Raw genomic sequence first — 18,727 nt, 5'->3', positions numbered from 1 at the left:
CCCGGCTCGTGACTCCGCCCCTACTCACCGCGCTTCGGAAGGCGAATCCGGACTAGCGCAGAGGGCACTTGGTAAAGAGCCCTGCCCGGGGAGGGCGTGGTCACAGCTCGGGCCACGCCCCTTGGTCAGCCGCCGAGCCGGAATCGCCCCCTGAGGCCCGGACCAATAAAGGGCCGAAATCACAGGCTAAAGCTCCTCCTCCATAAGAGAGGACAGATGAGTGGTTGATTCTCTTGTCAGTTTGGTCTCAATAGCAAAGTCCGGTCCTTTTCACAGCGTTACGGAAGGGGTCTTGGAGAACTAGAGGGCAGAGTTTCTGAGAGTACGAGTCCGGTGGGGCCATCAACTCTCTGTGGGGGTCAGGGCCAACTCCGCCTCTACTTCGGTTACCGGGTTTGTGATGTGCAGAGGCAACTGGGCTGGCCGGCGTTCTGAGAGTATTTGCAGAGCCTGGGCGACTGAAGGGCGGTCCGCGAGCGCGCTGCGCATCCAGCCCTTGAGTCTGGGCGTACCCGCCCCCGCCTGGCTTTCTTGCCTGGGGCCGGGAAGGTGGAGAAAAACTCCACTCTCACCCCACTTCCTGTTTGCCGGGCGCTCTCTGTGACCATAGATGGTCAGGTCTGGGGCTGTGCGGAAGCCGCCGCCTCGAGGCTTGGAGTCCTTCCTCCCCGCGCGCAGGGTGTGGTCCCTGAAAATAAGATGAGCGGAATGAGGAGATTCTGTTCCACTACGCAAAAATCCGGTTTCTGAGGCATCCTTACCCGGAGCGGGTATGCCCAGTCCGTTGCTCATAAGTCCAAGGGTGATGAGTACTGCAGCCCGCAGAAAAGACTTCGCTTGATTACATCTTTGTTCCTTCGGGGCTCACACTTTCCCAACAGGTCATTATCCTCCCACATGATTTATTTCTAGAAAAAAATTGATGAGTGCTATAGTTCCCACCCCTTCAACCGAACGCCTGTGACAGCTCCGTGTTCAAGTAGAATGCAGGTGTTGCATACCAGAGTCATTCAACAAATATAGTTCTTATAATAATAACTACCACGTACTGCGCACTGACTACAGGCCAGGCCTGTGCTGAGTGCTTCAAACGCATTTTCACTAATTCTAAAAGCATCTCTGCAGTAGGTACCATTATGCCCTGGGATTTTCAAATAAGGAAGCTGAATAATTTGCCAAGCAAGGTTATAAAGTAACTGTTGGAGCTTTGAAGGGAACACATCTGACTCTAACACCCTTGAGTTTAACCCATGTGAGAGACCATACTGGAGTCATTTGAGGTAGTGAACACCCCTGTATCTGGAGATCTCAGGTCTGACATCTCAATCCTGGCCTGGGCCCTTTACAAAAGGTCAGACTTTACTCGGGTTACTTGGGATAATTTACTGGGCCTCTTTCCAATTTTATAACTTCCAGTATGTTTAAAAGAAAAATGACAACATGAGAAAGTATGGTATAAAAATTCTAATTAGGATCACATTCTTGTGGTTGTACATGATATAGAGTTACCCTGGTCATGTATTCAAATACAAGGATAGGAAAGTTATGTCCAACTTATTCTGTCCTTCATATTCCCCTCCCTCCTCCCTTCCCTTCATTCCCCTTTGTCTAATTTGATGGACTTCTATATTTCCCCTCCCCACCCTTTCTTCTTGTGGGTTAGCATCCACATGTCAGAACATTCAACATTTGGTTTGGGGGGACTGGCTTATTTCACTTAGCATGATATTCTCCAGTTCTATCCATATACAGGCAAATGCCATAATTTTATTCTTATTTATGACTGAGTAATATTTTATTGTGTATATATACCACATTTTATTTATCCATTTGTCTGTTGAAGGACACCTAGGTTTGTTGCATAGTTTGGTTGTGAATTGAGCTGCTGTAAACATTGATGTGGCTGCGTCACTGTAGTATGCTGATTTTAAGTCCTTTGGGTATAGACCTAGGAGTGGGATAACTGGGTCAAATGGTGGTTCCATTCCAAGTTTTCTAAGGAATCTCCATACTGCTTTCCATAGTGGTTGCACCAATTTGCAATCCCACCAGCAATGTATGAGAGTACCTTTCTTGCATCCTGCCCAATGTTTATTGTTACTTGTATGCTTTATAATTGCCATTATATCTGGAGTGAGTGGGGCACAGTCTTGCATGTCTGTAATCCTAAGAACTGAAAAGGGTTCATCAGAAGATCACAAATTGGAGGCCAGCCTTAGCAATTTAGTGAGACCCTCTCAAAATATAAATGGCTGAGGATGTAGCTCAGTGGCAGAGTGCTCCTGGGTTTAATCCCCCAAACTGAAGGGGAAAAAAGAAGAAGAAGAAGAAGAAAAAGGTTAAATTTAGGTGTATGTGAAACCCAGGGCAAATAGCCACTCTAGTCCTTGTAATCTTTGGTTCTACATTAACACTTCTAAATCTCTGTAATAGGGACTGGAAAGGCACAGACCATACATACATCCTAAAGGAAGAGAAGAGAGGAGGAAATGTGGGGGGAAAAGAAAGGAAGGAAGGAAGCTTCCTCATCTATAAAATGGGGATGGTAATTCATGGGGTTGTAAAGAGAAACAGAAGCAATAACCCATGTGAAATCACTCTGTAAAACAATTATTTGTGAAAAGTGCACATATGTTGTAACTCCTACCCCTGAGGATCTTCTCTTTTAAGAAGTCTAGACCCATACACTTGTAATTCCAGAGCAAGATAGTTAGAGAACAGCATCTGTTTGGCAAAGTGGTGCATTCCTGTAATCTTGGCTACTTGAGAAGCTGAGGCAGGAGAATCACAAGTTCAAAAACAGTCTGGACAATTTTGTGAGAACTTGTCTCAAATTTTTAAAAAGAGATGGGGATATAACTCAGTGACAGAGTGCTTTCCTAGTGTGTTTGAGGCCCTGGGTTTAATCCCCAGACTCCAACATCTGTCACTTTTATTCATTTATTTATTTATACACTGAAAGAAGTTTATTGAACTCTTCAATGAGCAAAGCTCTAGGCCATCCTGCATCAGACACAACTTAGGATACAGCAGTAGACAAGTCAGACCCTGTCACTGCCTTCATAAAGTATATAGTCTCTTTTGGAAACAGGTATTACCCTCTGGGGTGGTCATCAATGTGCTGACTCTGGCCTCCAGCTTTTTCTTCCTCCCTCCTCTTACCTGTGCTTAGCACCAACTGTCTCATCTATAGTGTGCTGTCATCAGTGAACGCCTTGAATTCAGAATAGTCATTTCCTGGACTGAGATATATGCATAAAACATTGCAGAGCATGAATCAACAATATTGGAGATGATAATCTGTGTCAGGCTGAGGTGAAAGGTCCCTGTAGGAGAAGAATAGGTGATAAGGCTGAAAAAAAAAATTAAACAAAATGTACCAGGGAGGATAAGTAAAAACCTTAAAGTAAAAGCAAGAAGAAGCTTGTATTTTAGAAATACAATTAAAGTTTTAAAGTTTCAGTGTATAGAATAGGCTTGAGTGACAAAATAAAAAAGAGGCAAGGAGACTTGTTAGAAGATAGATACAATGATCTAGGAAGGATCTGAACCATAATTGTAGTATAGGGACACAGTAAAGAGGCCAATGCAGAAGATACCATTCTTATGAAAGGAATAATGAGGATGATGATAATAAGAGGACAAACAAAAGGAGGTGATTTAAATATGATCCTTCAGACTAGATCTGGCCCCAGGTGCTGTGGTTTGAATATTTGTATACCCTCCAAAATTCATATTGAAATTTAGTCACCAATTAAGAGCTGGGGCTTCTAGGAAGTCATCGGGGCATGAGGACTCTGTTCCCATGGGTGAGATTAGTGTCTTATAAAAGGATTCAGGCAACCAGCTAGGCCCTTTTGCCCTTCTCCTTTCTACCATGTGATAATGCAGCAATAAAGCAACATATTGGAAGTAGAAAGCAGGTCCTCTAACCAGGCCCTGAATCTGCTGGCAGCTTGGTTTTGAATTTCTAGTCTACAAAACTATGAGAAATATATTTATGCTTTTTATAAAAAATCTGGTCTTAGGTATTTTTTACAGTATCAGGAAGAGCTAAGACACCAGGTATTCACTCTCACTTGATACTACTTTTCCTTTGTGACAGGTATTACAATCCTCATTATTTATGCAATTATCTTTCACGTCTTTCTCACTTTTAAGTTCCTTCCTCCCTATAAGTCCTGGTCTGCCTGGAAAAATGGTACTCAATAAATATTTGTAGAAAAAATTGACTAAATGGAAAAGGTGAGAGGGACCAATGTTTTCTGAGCCTTGGAGCCTCAGTGATAGTAGGACTGAAGGAAGGAGGAGTGATTCTGGTTTGTGGGCTTTGAGTCTCAGACCTCAAAACCCAGCCTGGAAAGAAAAAAGGAGAAAGCAATGCAGTTAATCAATAAACAAGCAAAAATTGCTACAGAGTTGATTGATTTTCCCACAAGCCCCCTCTTCAAGTACATTACCACCTTCTTGGTTTTTGCTTGGATTTCAGCACATTGCAAACCTGCAGAATTGTTTTGTCTCTGAGGGTGCCACCCAAATTTCCTCCTTATCTCTCAAGAGTTTCAGACACAGAAGTCTGGCAGTTCATCTGGAGCATTCCCAGCCTGGCTCAGAGGACTGTACATCTGTGCAGCCTGGCTCAGAGCCTGTCTACATTTGGGCAGATCCTGTATCCCCCTGCCAGAAGGGGCTGATGACAGACAACAGTCTACGGGAGCCTGTCTTTCTTCTCCTCCTAGGATAGGGCCCCAGGCTTCAGCCTGAGCAAGATCCCAGGTCCAAAAATTAGAAGTTGCCAAAAGAAACAGCAACATTATAGTTGTAGTGGTTATGATCTTGCCTTGGGGTCACTCTGACCTGAAACAGAATCCCAACTCTGGCACTTATTGTGTGGTCCTGGAGTTATCCTCGTTTAACCTCAGAGAAGGAAATTAATACCCATCTTGAATGGTTGATATGAATTAAGAGAAAATTTATAAAACACTTGACCTAAATAAACCTTGAATGACTAGTAACAATTATAATTCAATAAAGGGAATCTATTGTTTGTGACCCTGGTGAAGGACGCCAGCAAGCAAAATAAGCTCTGAAGTGTCAACACACTGGATGATGGTACCAGAATTACTGTCACTACTGTCCCCATTACTGGACAGTTTCCTCACAGTCTTGCTTATTTTTATCACTATCTTTTGATTCAAATCAGGGCCTGTGCCTTTGGCTGCAAGTGAAACTAAATTAAATCAGAGATGTGAATGCTTTTGCCTATAGATAACAGAAAATTTTGATTGTAGTGATACTTTTTATAAAGTGTCCCCCCTCATTACTGAGAATTGAACTCAGGAATGCTTTATCACTTAGTTATATCCCCAACCCTTTTTATTTTTTTATTTTGAAATAGGGTCTAAGTTGCCCAGGGTGGCTTTGAACTTGGTATCCTCATGCCTCAACTTCCTGAATCACTGGGATTACAGATATGTACCACCATGCCTTTGTTTTTTCTTACAAATAAGAAAAGTGGAGGTAGGCAGTTTTATCAGCCCAGTAATATCAGAGTTGCTGTGTCTGTGATTCAGGCTATCTTACCCTTATAGTAGCATATTGGGTATTGCAGCCCCAACTGTCTCATCATGTTCAAGGAAAGAAAAAACAGAGAAGGGAAGATGCAAACTGAATCTGGGAAGGCTATTTTTCTAAGGAACTCACAAAACAAACCCTGCTACTTCCTATCTCATAGCCACATTTAATGGTGAACAAAAAGTTCAGCTTCCTTGTCCCTGAGAGAGAGATTTCTGAGATGCATTTCACAGTGTATCTGAGGATCCACAGAGGGCCTATGCCCAGTACCACAGGAATAACCACTCACTAACAAACCCTATATTGACTCTTCTCCCTTCTCCAACTTGTTTCAGGGAACCCAAACTAAAGAGAATGGAATTGACTGGGTCCACTACACTAGAAAAGTGACAGTGAGCATTGTCAACTCTCAGAGTATAAGATGCACTGTCTCACACATTTGGGAAGTTGACTAAAGGGGATGCAGAAGCTGAGTGTTCAATGAGAAGCATAAATGTCCACTATAACAAATCTTTGTAAGTCGATAGCACATTCCTGTAGTCCCAGCTACTCAGAAGGCTAAGGCAGAAGGGTCACTTGAATGCAAGTGTTCAGGACTAGCGTGGGCAACATTGCGAAACCATCAAAACAACAACAAAATAGACAAACCTTTGTCTATTTTGCCCAGTATCAATGTATACCCGCTTTCTGTACTTAACCCTTCAAAAGACAAAACAAAGAATTCCAAACTCAAGCAATCTTCCCTTTTATAACCAAAATATTACCCACTACACTTACCTCATACCCAAAGAAAGAATCTACCCAAATTCTCTTAATTACAAGTCCAGGATCTCTTAATAATGTTCCTTCTTTTTTCCAATTCCATCTTGCTTCAATGTTCTAAAGTCTATGGACTAAACTTTAGAGTTAATCATTATGACTAGCATGCTCTACATATATTAGAGTAGAAAAGGAAAAGGAAAAAAGAGAATTAAATACTATATATAAATATTTAACTGACTTGGCAAGAAATCTTTCTATAACTGATCATAAGACTTTAATTGGAAACTTGGACTGCATATATGTATCACCCATTCCACACTCTGCCTTCAGCCAGCCCCTCTCTGTTCCTCTCTGATAGAAAAAGACATGAAAGGGACACGCACTGTCTAAAGGCCCTGATCCAGAAGTAGCATTTATCACTTCCGTTTGTACTTCATCAATTAGAACTTGATCACACAGCTTCTAGCTGGGGCTATAATTGAATTTTCTATAGATGATCAAGTTTCTTCCTTCAAGGATTAGAGACCTCAAGAGTCTTGCCTGTATAACATTTCCATAGTTTTCCATTAGTTTTTGCACTGGATGTAGCAATCTATGGGAACAGGTATCCCTGGCATCCTTTGGATTATATCTGTAATCCTGCCTTCCTCTATTATATCATGATAATTTTCTTCTGTTTGATAATGAGCCTACCATTGTAACCAGGGGCATGCAGGTAGAGTTGAACAATGAGTTCTCTAAGGGGAAAGTCCTTAATTTTTAGCATTTTCCTTTTTTTGGGGGGAGGGGTATAAATACTCCTACCATGGCCAATTTTAACTTACCAAAGTTTTGTCACTGAATATAGAGTCAGTAAAAATGTCCTGTGGTAGGCAAAATAATGACTTCCCGAAAATGTTCACATCCTAACCTCTAGAACCTATGAATATGTAACCTTATATGGCAAAATTGACTTTGCAGAGGTGATTAAATTAAGGACATTGAGATTATCCTGGATTATCCACGTAAGCCCAATATAATCACATGAATCCTTTTTAGAGGAAGAAGGGAAGCAGGAGAGTCAGTGTCAGAAAAAAGAAATGTGAAAATGAGGTCTGGGGGTGTAGCTCAGTGGTAGAGTGTGTGCTTAGCATGCATAAGGTCCTGGGTTCAATGAAAGCAGAGGTCTTAGTGATGCTCCCAAAAATGTTGGCAACCTCTAGAAAGTGGAAAAGACAAAGAGCAGTTTTTCCTTGGAGCTTCCATAAGGAACATTTTGGAACTATATGGCATGGGGGCAGTGCTATTATAAGGATTAACAAAAGTCATTTTGCTAATGGCTTTTGAAATATTGGAAAAAGAAATGATACGAATAAAGTCAGCCACTAATTCAGATATATAAGTCAACCTTGAGTGACACGCTGAGCTATCTTTGTTTCTCCTCCTTCATCAACCCCTTCTTTATTCCCTTTCCCTGACTTCTCTGTGGCATATAACAGTTACTGAAGGTTCCTTAAGTCCTTTATTCCTTGCTCTTTCCAGTGATGAGTCGCCCTTGTCTCATGTCATAGTAGTTAGTTATTGTCTTTAGTTCAATGTCTCTCTGGTGTGCCTGCCGTCCTTCTCCGTAGTTTTAGTTTCTTAAACATCTTTCAGTCCTGCTCAGGAACATTGGACAGCATACCAGTAAATTGCCACAAGATGGCAGCCTTGCTGAATTCACCCTACATTGAATCTAGTTATCCACTCCTTCAAGGAGAAGTTTCTGAATAAGATTTTAATCTTATTTATTTAACATCACTTGAGAACCTCCTCAATTCTGTTAATTAATGTTAGTTAGGTTTTTTAATTTGCAAAAAGTTGGGTATTATACCTGTTGCAGATAAGAAAACTTAAACTGAAAATGGTTAACTTTCTCAGTCAGGACTTAAATTTTAAACCAGTGTTTTCTGACTCCAAAACCAATGTTCCTTCCATTACATAAGTGAATCTCAGGCTGCAGCAGTATTATTTAAGTTTTTTGTTCTTGTGTGTTTTTAAAATTACAAGTAACAGAAAACCAGCTTGAACCAGTTTGACAGCAACAACACAACCAAGCATTTGAGGATGCTTGTGAAAATCTAGGACAGAAATGATGCCCTGACTTTGAAAGAGGGGCTAGAACCAGGAATCGGAAAGTCTTTAAGACTTGGAGGAAGAAGGACAAGAAAATGGAGAAAGAAAAGGAAAAGGAAAAGCTGGGAAAGTCCAAGAGATTAAGCCCTGTTCTGTGCCCCATTCAAGCAGAATAACCCATTTTAGTGCATTTTACTTCTCAGGATCCCACGCAATGTTTTGTTTGAAAACTAAGGATTCACAATGTTAGAGAATACGTCTAAACCACTGGTGTAACATATTAAGCCATTCCCCCCCCAACCATTGTTGGACATTTTGGATATTTTTCCAGTTGTTCGCTTATAATAAGTAAAACTGTGATGAATCTTCTTCCATACTGTAGTAGGCAGTGCATGAAGTCATAGAGTACTTCTGTTTCCCTTGGTCCTTACAACTTCCTTGAGGCAAGAAGAGGGAGGTATAGTTTCAGATAGTTGTAGATTGTGCTTTAAATCCAGTGCTTCTCAAACCTTCCCTTGTTCTCAACCATCTAGAAATACCTTGTAAGCATCTAACTACATGCCCAGTACTACTAGGCAGTGTGGAAACAATGGTGAATAAAAGACAGTCTGTCATCAAAGAGCTAACAAGCTAGCGATGAAGACAGATGCAAAACAGATACTCTACTAAACAATTACAAGAAGCGCAAGTAAAGGGCTGCCAAACAGAAGTTCAGAAAGCTAAGGAAACAGACAATAGAATAAGCTGACTTAATCTGGGATGATTAGGGTTGGCTGCCCTGAAGAAATATACTACTTAACATAAGACCTAAAGGACAGGTTATCCAGAGAAAGAGAATAGAGAAGAGTTGTGTGAGGAGAGAGAAAAAAAGTGAAGAGAAAACTCATCAGGTTCAAGAAATTGAGAAAAGTCGGGTACAGTGGTGCATATACCTGTAATCCCAGGGGCTCAGGAGACTGAGGCAGGAGGATCAAGAATTCAAAGCCAATCTCAGAAACTTAGCAAGGACCTAAGCAACTCAGTGAGAATCATAAAGGGCTGGGCATGTACCTCAGTGGTTGAGCACCCCTAGGTTCAATCCCCAGTACCAAAAAAAAAAAAAAAAAAAAAAATTGAGAAAATATAGGTGTGTGGCTGGGTGCAAAGAACAAAAAAGGAAATGATAGGAGACCAAGGTAAAAGAAACAGCGGGGTCCAGATAGTGCAGAGTCTTATGTGTTATAGTAAGGATTTTGGAATATATTTTTAGGAAGATCACTGAAGAAGGACTTTTAGAAAGTGTGTGGTCCTATTGATGTTTAAACATGAACATTCTAGCTATAGTGTGGAGAGGGGCAAAAGTTGACACCAAGAAACCAGAAAAGGGAGCTGATGCAGAAAGTAGGGCAAGAGATGACGAAGCCTGAAATTCATAGGAATGGAAGGAAATGAGGAGACTTAGGAATTAGTGATCTAAGAGGTGGGAATGACAGGAGCTAGTGACTGTGTATGGGAGTGTGTGTGAGAAAGGGTGAGTATTCAAGACTCCTAGTTTTCTGGCTTGAACAACTGGGTGAATGGTATTTCCTTACAGAGACCGGGCACCGCAGAGGAGTACATTTGATGGGGCAAGGTGATGAGTTCTGTTCTGGAAGTGTTCCACTTGCGGCATCTGTAGGATTTCCTGAATATACATTAAACATGTAGGACTAAGCTCAGAAGACAAATCTTGCCAGTAGGTGTTAATGTAGGAGCTCTGGGATTGAAAGAATATAGATTGAGCAAGAAAAGGATCATCCTGGGCTAGTGAAGAAAACTATGTTAATAGCAAGTTGGAAGAGAAGACAGAAAGGGAGATTTAGAAGAAGCAACCAGAGAGGCAGGAGAAACCCAGAAAACTTGCTGGTTCAGAAATGCCAAGGGAAGAAACTTAAAAGTCATGAATACCTGTATTAAATGCAACAGAGTTATCATCTAAAAAGAGTACGAAAGAGTGTCCATTGAATTTAGAAAAATGAAGGCTATTGGTGATATTATCAACCGCATGTTTTTGTAAAGTGGTAGTGGGCAGAGACTACATAGGAATGGGATGAGAAGAAGGAGGTGAGAAGATGGAGATAGTAGTGTAGGGTATTCTTGATCTAAAATGGGACCACAAAAAAAGGATTGGAAGGAGAATGCCAACCACCAAACTTTTCAATCTAAAGATTGCAAAATCAGAGGTTGGGTTTGTAGCTCCGTGGTAGCACACTTGCCTAGCACATCTGAGGCACATCTGGGTTCGATTCTCAGTACCACATAAAAATAAAAAATAAAACAAAGGTATTGTGTCCATCTACAACTAAAAATTTTTTTTAATATTGTGAAATCATATTTAGCTCTTTTCCTTTTATGTCCCATTTCCAATATATCTACAAAACATGTTGGTCCAAATTTTGAAATACATTCTGAATCTCACCACTTTATCTCATCATTTTATTCACTGTTCCCTACTCAAGGCACTGTCATTTCTTACCTAGACTATTTCATGAATTCTTTGATTTATCTCCTAATTGGACACTCCTTCCCTTGATAGCAAATCTGTGAAATAAAGAGGTAAGTTATCTGCTCCTATACACATCCTACATACAACGGTGGGATAGGACAAATCTCTGTTGGTCATGCCCCTTTAAAAAGAGGGTAAACTGAGAGGTACACAGCAGACAATTCTGAAATCCAACAGGTTTATGTTGATTACAGCTTAGTTCAACTGCCTGAGAGTCATTCATTGTGGTTTTGGCTCCAATGTCTGCACTGTTGGTTCCACCCTCTGAATCATTTTTCCTTTCCTTAAGAAAATTGAATTTGAATCTGAGTAGCTTTCTCAGCTAGCTTCCTCCCTGTAACAGGGTAGGGGTGCAAAGTCCTCTTTCCATTTTATACTTCCTGTGTCTCCATTGATCCCAAATAATAAAACTTCTGCCTGAGCAATTCTCTTAAAAGTATTGTGGATGGTTTTGTTTGTTTGTTTTGTTTTTTGGTACCAGGGATTGAATCCAGCGGTGCTTAACCACTGAGCCATATCCCCAACACTTTTTCATATTTAATTTTGAGACAGGGCCTTGCTAAGTTGCTTAGGGCCTCACTAAATTATTAAGACTGGGTTTGAACTTGGAATCCTCCTGTCTCAGCCTCCTGAGCTACTGGGATTACAGGCATGGGCCACTGCACCCCACATGTTGTGAATTTTTTTATGCATACCTTCTGGGTCTTAGAGTGAGGAACTCTATAAATTCAGGTCTGTTCACAAGCAAATGCTAAGGATGGAATTAGAAGTTCAAGGGGGAAATGCCTGTGAAAGGTAAGATGAGAGGAAGCAGGGATAGACAGGGAGAATCCAGATCAAGATGAAGGAGTGACCCCTATCAAAGGAGAGGAAGAAGGAAGGAAGATTAGGGAAGAAGAAGCTCAGAGTGCAGTGCATCTCTGAAAAAAATGTTGGTCAGGCAGATTGCCCACTAGAGGAGTCCCACATCAGGCAGAAATGGCCCAGCTGTGGTATGCTCTTTGGGTTCAGTCATTGGCTGGAACTACTTCACAGAATGTGCCTTGGCAGGGAATGTCATGGCAAAACCCCAAGTTATGATATTTGGAAGCTGTCGCCTACCTGCATTCCTCACAGCAGATTCTCTCTCTCTCTAGATGGGCCAGGGCCTCACACATGCTAGGCAAGCTCACTATCACTGAGCTACATCCTGGCCTGCGAATATAACATTTTTTCCTTTTCTTCTTCTTCTTCCTCCTCCTCCTCCTCCTCCTCCTCCTCCTCCTCCTCCTCCTCCTCCTCCTCCTCCTCCTCTTCTTCTTCTTCTTCTTCTTCTTCTTCTTCTTCCTTCTTTCTTCTTTTTTCCAGTACTGGGGATTGAACCCGGGGTCTCACCCATACTAAGCAAGCTCTCTACCACTGAACTCATTCCCAGCCCTTTTTATTTTATTTTGAGACAAGTCTCATTAAATTGGTGATGCTGTTCTCAAATTTGCAATCCTCCTGCCTCAGCCTTCTAAGTGACTGGGATTACAGGTGTGTACCACCATGCCTGGCCTGCAAACATTTTTTTCTATCATTTTATTTCTCTTTGGCCTTGTTATCTTTTCCATTATAAAAAAAATGAATTTTTATGAGATAAAATAAACATAACTTTTCCTTGCCCTTCTGTTTTTTCTCTTATGTAAAAGGTCTTTATAAGTCATAAGTTATATATTTATATTCCAAAACTTCATTTTTTTTTTACATTTAAACTTTAATGCATCCAGAATTTATTTCTGAATGTATTGAGTTTGGGAGTTCAAACTTACTTTATTCCAGATGGATAGCTGATTGTGCCATTGCCATTTGTTAAATAAATTATATCTTACTCACTGAATTGAAATATTTATTATTTCTAAAATTTCCATGGGCACTGGGATATATGTTTGAACTCTACATTTTTTTCCTAGCATATATATATATATATATATATATAAATTTTTTTATTTTTACAGACTGCATTTTGATTCGTTGTACACAAATGGTGTACAACTTTTTATTTCTATGGTTGTACACAATGTAGATTCACACCATTCATGCAATCATACATATACATAGGGTGCTAGCATATATTTCTAATAATCATTATTTTATTACCTTTGTTTCATGATCAGAACTGCCAGGCAGTTTCATAATAGACTTCTAGGCACAGTGGTGCACTATAATATCAGCTACCCAGGAGGCTGAGGAAGGAGGATCAAAAATTTGAGGTCAGCCTGGGCAACTTAGTCAAACTGTGTCTCAAAATAAAAAAATAAAAAGGACTGGGGATGTAGCTCAGTGGTAGAGTGATACTGAGTTCAATCCTTAGTACTGGAAAAAATATGTAACCTAAACCATGTGACTCAAAGAAATTTCAGCACAAGGTTATAATTATTTTCTAAATTATTTTACAATGATTTTGGAGTTGCTTTGTTCATATAAAGAAGCTATTGAATACCAGTATCTCAAAATGTTGTCAAGCTCCATAAATTCATATCAAACATACTAATAAACCATCAGATTTTCAAATATTTCATGTGACAGTAGCAAAGAAAGGAAAACAATTAATTACTCTTGCCAAAGGTATCACAAATAGCATACAATTCTTATGGGGGGAAATCCAAAACTAGAAGGCAATTTAAAAAATTAGTTTGATTTACATAGATTATTTTTAGAAAATGTTACCTAATATTAGATAATGTTTGTTTGTTTGTTTGTTTTTGGTACCAGATATTGAACCAAGAGGTGCTTAACCACTGAACCACATCCCCAACTCCTTTTTTATTTATTTTTTTATTTTAAGACAGGGTTCCATTAAGTTGTTTAGGGCCTAAGTTGCTGAGGCTGGCTTTGAACTTGCTATCTTCCTGCCTCAGTCTCTCAACTCGCTGGGATTATAGTTGTGCTCCCCCAAACCTGGTTGAGGATATATATTTTTATCAAGCATTTCCATGGAGTTTTTACAAATGTTGATCATGTTCTAGGTTACAAAATAAATATTAAATACCAAAGACTCAGTATATTTTCCACAATATGTGTCTATATGGTAACTGGAGAACAATAACAATATAGCAACAACTTGAAATACTTAGTATGCTTGGAAATTTTTAAATATTCTACTAATCTGGGCAAAGAAGATATTATATCAGAAATCAGGAAGTACTTGAAACTGAATAATTTTTAAAATACGCTAGACCAAAACTTGTGGAAATACTTTAAGATAAATATATAGTCTTAAGTGAGCATATTAGAAAAGACAATAAACTGAAATTTAAAGAACTAAGTTTTAAAGTCAAGAAGTTATACAAAGAACAGAAGTGATCCAAAGAAAGTAGAAATCATGAGATAGTTACGAGGAGAAATTAAATGAGCAGTAAACAAATATGTATGCCTAAAGAGGCTGATATTTGAGAGAACCTGACATAGCCAAAAGTTCCTTCCGTGGGAAGAGCAATAAAATAAACAAATACTGGTGAAATGATAAAGAAAAGGACCAAAAATCAGGAGCAAAAAGAGGATGTACTACAGATACAATAGAGACTGATGCTGTACATATTTAAAGACTGTCTTCCATAGCCCACCTTCTTTTGAACACAATTCATATCCATCCCATGTACAAAATGCATTCATCCTCCTCCCAGGTCCCTCAAAGTTTCACTCCACATGACAGCAGCTCAAAAGTTTAGGATCTTATCATATAAACAAGATCAAGATGCAAATTAGGCTCTTCAGGCACAGCTCCTAAAGGCTGGAAACTGTGGGAAAGAACCAAGGTGGAAGTCATAGACTGACACCTCAAGAACAGAGAGACCTGAAGAGGTGGCAGTTGTCAACCATGAGCATTAGAACAAATAATGCCGGGTTAATAAATTGTCTCATTCAAGAGGGAAAAAAGTCCAACGAGGAGATAGAAACCACACAGTTATTTGGATATGGAAAGTTTAGTACAAAGAACTATTAACTAAAACACTCTTGTTTTGGTTTTCAGGAGTAAAAATAAACTTTCATTTTAGCAGGTATTTGAGGTGTTAAGATTGTCCTGTTAAACGGCTTGCATTGCATTAACTTCTATAGTAGGATTATATGATGTTGACTTTCTATATTAAACATGTAGGTATTCTTTGCATTTGTAGAACTTTGTATTCATTCGTGATAAGCATTGTATACAACATAGAACTTTTTTTTTTTTTTTTACAATTAGAGATTCATATTTCTTCCCCCCACCACCTCCGCCCCAGGCACTACTGGGGGTTGAACCCAGATCCTGCCATGTACTAGGTAAGCATTTCACCACTGAGCTACAGCTCCAACCTCCAGAAATTCCTTTTTGCTAAACATTTTGGTGGGAAATGCAAAGTTGGATGGTTGTCCAAGGCCTGTAAGTATAGAAATCAATTTGTTATCATCTCTTATTTTTTAATTGACATAATTCACATATTATGAAATTCATTTAAGTGTACAATTTAGTGGTTTTAAGTATATTTAAAAGATTATGCAACCATCGCCTCTACCAGTTTCCCCCCAATTTTTATTATCCCAAAAAGAAGCCCAGTATTCATCAGCACTCATTCCCTACCTTCACCCCCACCCTGCACCTGGCACCTACCTTCTGTGAATTTGTCTGCTCTGTACATTGCATATAAATAAAATCATATGTGGCCTTCTTGTCTAGTTTCTCTCACTAAGCATAATGTCTTCAAGGTTCATCCATGTTGCAGCACATTTCAGTAACTATTCCTTTTTTTGACAGATTAATATTTAAGTTTTGGATAAATCAATCATATTTTGTTCATCCAATCATCAGCTGATGGACATTGGGGTTGTTTCTGCTTTTTGACTATTACAAATACTGCTATTTAACATTTGTACACATGCTTTTGTACCAACATATGCTTTTAATTTTCTTGGATATATACTTAGGAGTGAGTAGTAGCTCTGCATTGAACTTTTTGAGGAACCATCCAGCTGTTTTCCACAGTGGCTGACTCATTTTCCATTCCCCGGGGCAGTATATGAGGGTTCCAACTTCTCTACATTGTCTGCAACACTTATCATTTTCTGTCTTTATTATTTATAGCCATCCTAGAGGATATGAAATGGTATTTTGTTGTGGCTTTGATTTGCTTTTCCCTAGTGACAAATATGATTTCTGTTTTAATGCTTGTATGTGAGTGTGTGGTAACAGTGTGACAATTCAATTACCTTGCTAAGTGACAAGATATTTATGGATTATATATTGAAGAAAACATAAAATACTGAAAGAGTTGGTTCTATTGCCTTCCATATCTTTCATTCATGATTCCTCCCTTCAACAATCACCTGATCAATTAATTTTTACTTCCTTAGATAGCAAGATGGGCACAGTCTGGAAGTCAATGCTCCTGATGAGTGAAGTACATTTCCTTCCACCTCCATATATCTTTTCAAATCTCTCTTAAGTCTGCTTGGGCTGCAGTAACAAATATCACGGACTATGTGACTTAAATAACAGAAATGTATTTTCTCACAGGTCTGGAGGCTGGAAAATTTAAGGTCAAGGTGCCCCCTAGTTTGGTTCCTGATGAGTGCCCACATCCTGGCTCACACCACCACTTCTCTCTTTTCTTGCATGCCCTTTCCTCAGTGCATGCCTATGTGAAAATAGAGGGATTCTCTGGTGTCTCTTATAAGGTCACTAATCCCATCAGATTAGGGCTTCCACTTACCTCCTTCATTAATCTTTTTTAAAATATATAGTATATATATTTTAGTTGTAGATGGACACAATACTTTTGTTTCACTTATTCATTTTTATGTGGTGCTGAGGATCGAACCCAGTGCTCCATATGCACTAGGCAAGCACATTACCACTGAGCCACAACCCCAGCCCTTGCCTTCCTTACTCTTAATTACTGCCTTACAGGCTACATCTTCAAGTATAGCCACATTGGGGGTTAGGATTTTGACATATGATCTTGAGCATATCCATGACTTCCTAGGACCTTCCTAAAACACAGTCTTGATCTCTGTCCACCATTTTATTCAGACACAAACAAATTAATCTGATGGATTGATAAGCCTCTGACTGCTTGCAGGATAGCTCAATTTTGTGCTTGAGAGATAATTCAAGAGGAGGAGTAGGCACAAAAAGCGAAATTCAGTCACAAGGACTGACTTGAGAGGGGAGGCAGACGAACAGGTACTACGCTACACAACACTAAGGACACCATTCACATCATAATCTACATGAGCGGTAGTTCTTGGAGTTTTTGTAGTGCAAAACTCATAAAGCCATATGTGCCTTAGGTAGTAGTTCTCAGTGCAGTGTTAGAAACTGCTGGCACCTTTCCTGAAACCTTTTCCAATTCAGACACTTTGGAGGTATGCCTGTGGAGAAAAATTCCATCTGCATATGTTGAAAAAGCTGGATTACTAAATATCATTTTGCTTTTGGGTCCTCTTTGCTATGGGATCTTCTTAATTGAGCTAATGCTCAGAGATCAATTACTAAATAAAATTTTTTGGGCTATAAGCAACAGAAACTAATTCTGACTAACTTGAGGAGGAACCTAAAACTTATTTTTTTTAAAGTGCAAAATGCATAAAATGAAGACAATCTGAAAAATTGTGTATCTCAACAGTCAAGTATCAGAAATCATGGCAGTTCTTGATATGTAGGTCACAGAAATGAATAGAAAATTTCCTTAGGATGCTGCCCAGAACGAATCAGCTTCAAGAGTTTCTATCCTCCTGTCTCCAACTAAATTCTTTGTCCAGAGACAGCATTTCCAACTGTTCTAGTTGTGATTGGATGTTATCTTCTGACAAGGGAAGGGCATTGAACAGTGATTGACAGCCCCACCAAGCCAGTGTGCAGTTGGGGAAGTGGTGTTCTTTAAAAGAAAGAGATAGAATGCTGATAGAGAAAAACAACAGATGTCCTCTGCATTCCAACCATGGGTTGCCAAGCAACATCTTCCCACTTTTTAAAATACCATATACAATTTTTAAAATGCCTCTGTCTAACATAATATAATTATCTCAAAGGCAAACAAAAGATACACTCAACTCCTTCCAAAAGGAGACAATCCATGTTCAGTTATGGCATCCATTCTTTCCCTGGTTCTGTCATGATCCTCCTCCATATTTTGCAACTGGTGGACAAAATGACAAATTTAACCATCACCTATCCACAGCACACACAATTATAAGGGAAAAGAAAAGAGAAGGAGAGAATAATTACTTTTAAAATATATCTGACTATATGCATGTTACTGCATGCAATTTACACCTTAATGAAAGAGAAAATATATCCATAACACAGCAAGGAAGAAATAGGGTAGAAGCTACTGTCCTCATTTATAGAACTGCTCCTGGTGTTTATAACTCTGTCCTCCCCTACCCAGTCCACATTCTCTTGCCATTGACTGGCTAGCACCTCTGTTGGTTTAGTGCTTTGTCAGGTGGGTTGTTGAACCCAGACTTAAAGGTAGCACCCAGTGATTCTCATCTTCCAGTCCCTTATGTGGTATCCTTCCACATTAAATATACCCTATAGGGCTGGGGACATATCTCAGTTGGTAGAATGCTTGCCTTGCATGCACAAGGCCCTGAATTCAATCCCCAGCACCACCAAAAAAAAAAAAAAATTGTACTAAATATACCCTATAATATTTCAGATTATTGGAATTACAGTTTTTCCCTAGTGTAGCTACATCTTCTGCTCTCATGCTGACCACTCTGGTTTTCAGCTCTCTCTTTAGTTTGAACCCTGGAGATTTCCCTGTCATC

Source organism: Sciurus vulgaris (genome assembly GCF_902686455.1).
Source record: "Sciurus vulgaris genome assembly, chromosome: 1".
Lineage (NCBI taxonomy): Eukaryota > Metazoa > Chordata > Mammalia > Rodentia > Sciuridae > Sciurus > Sciurus vulgaris.
The sequence above is the reverse complement of the archived record's forward strand: the minus strand, read 5'-3'. Positions refer to the sequence as shown.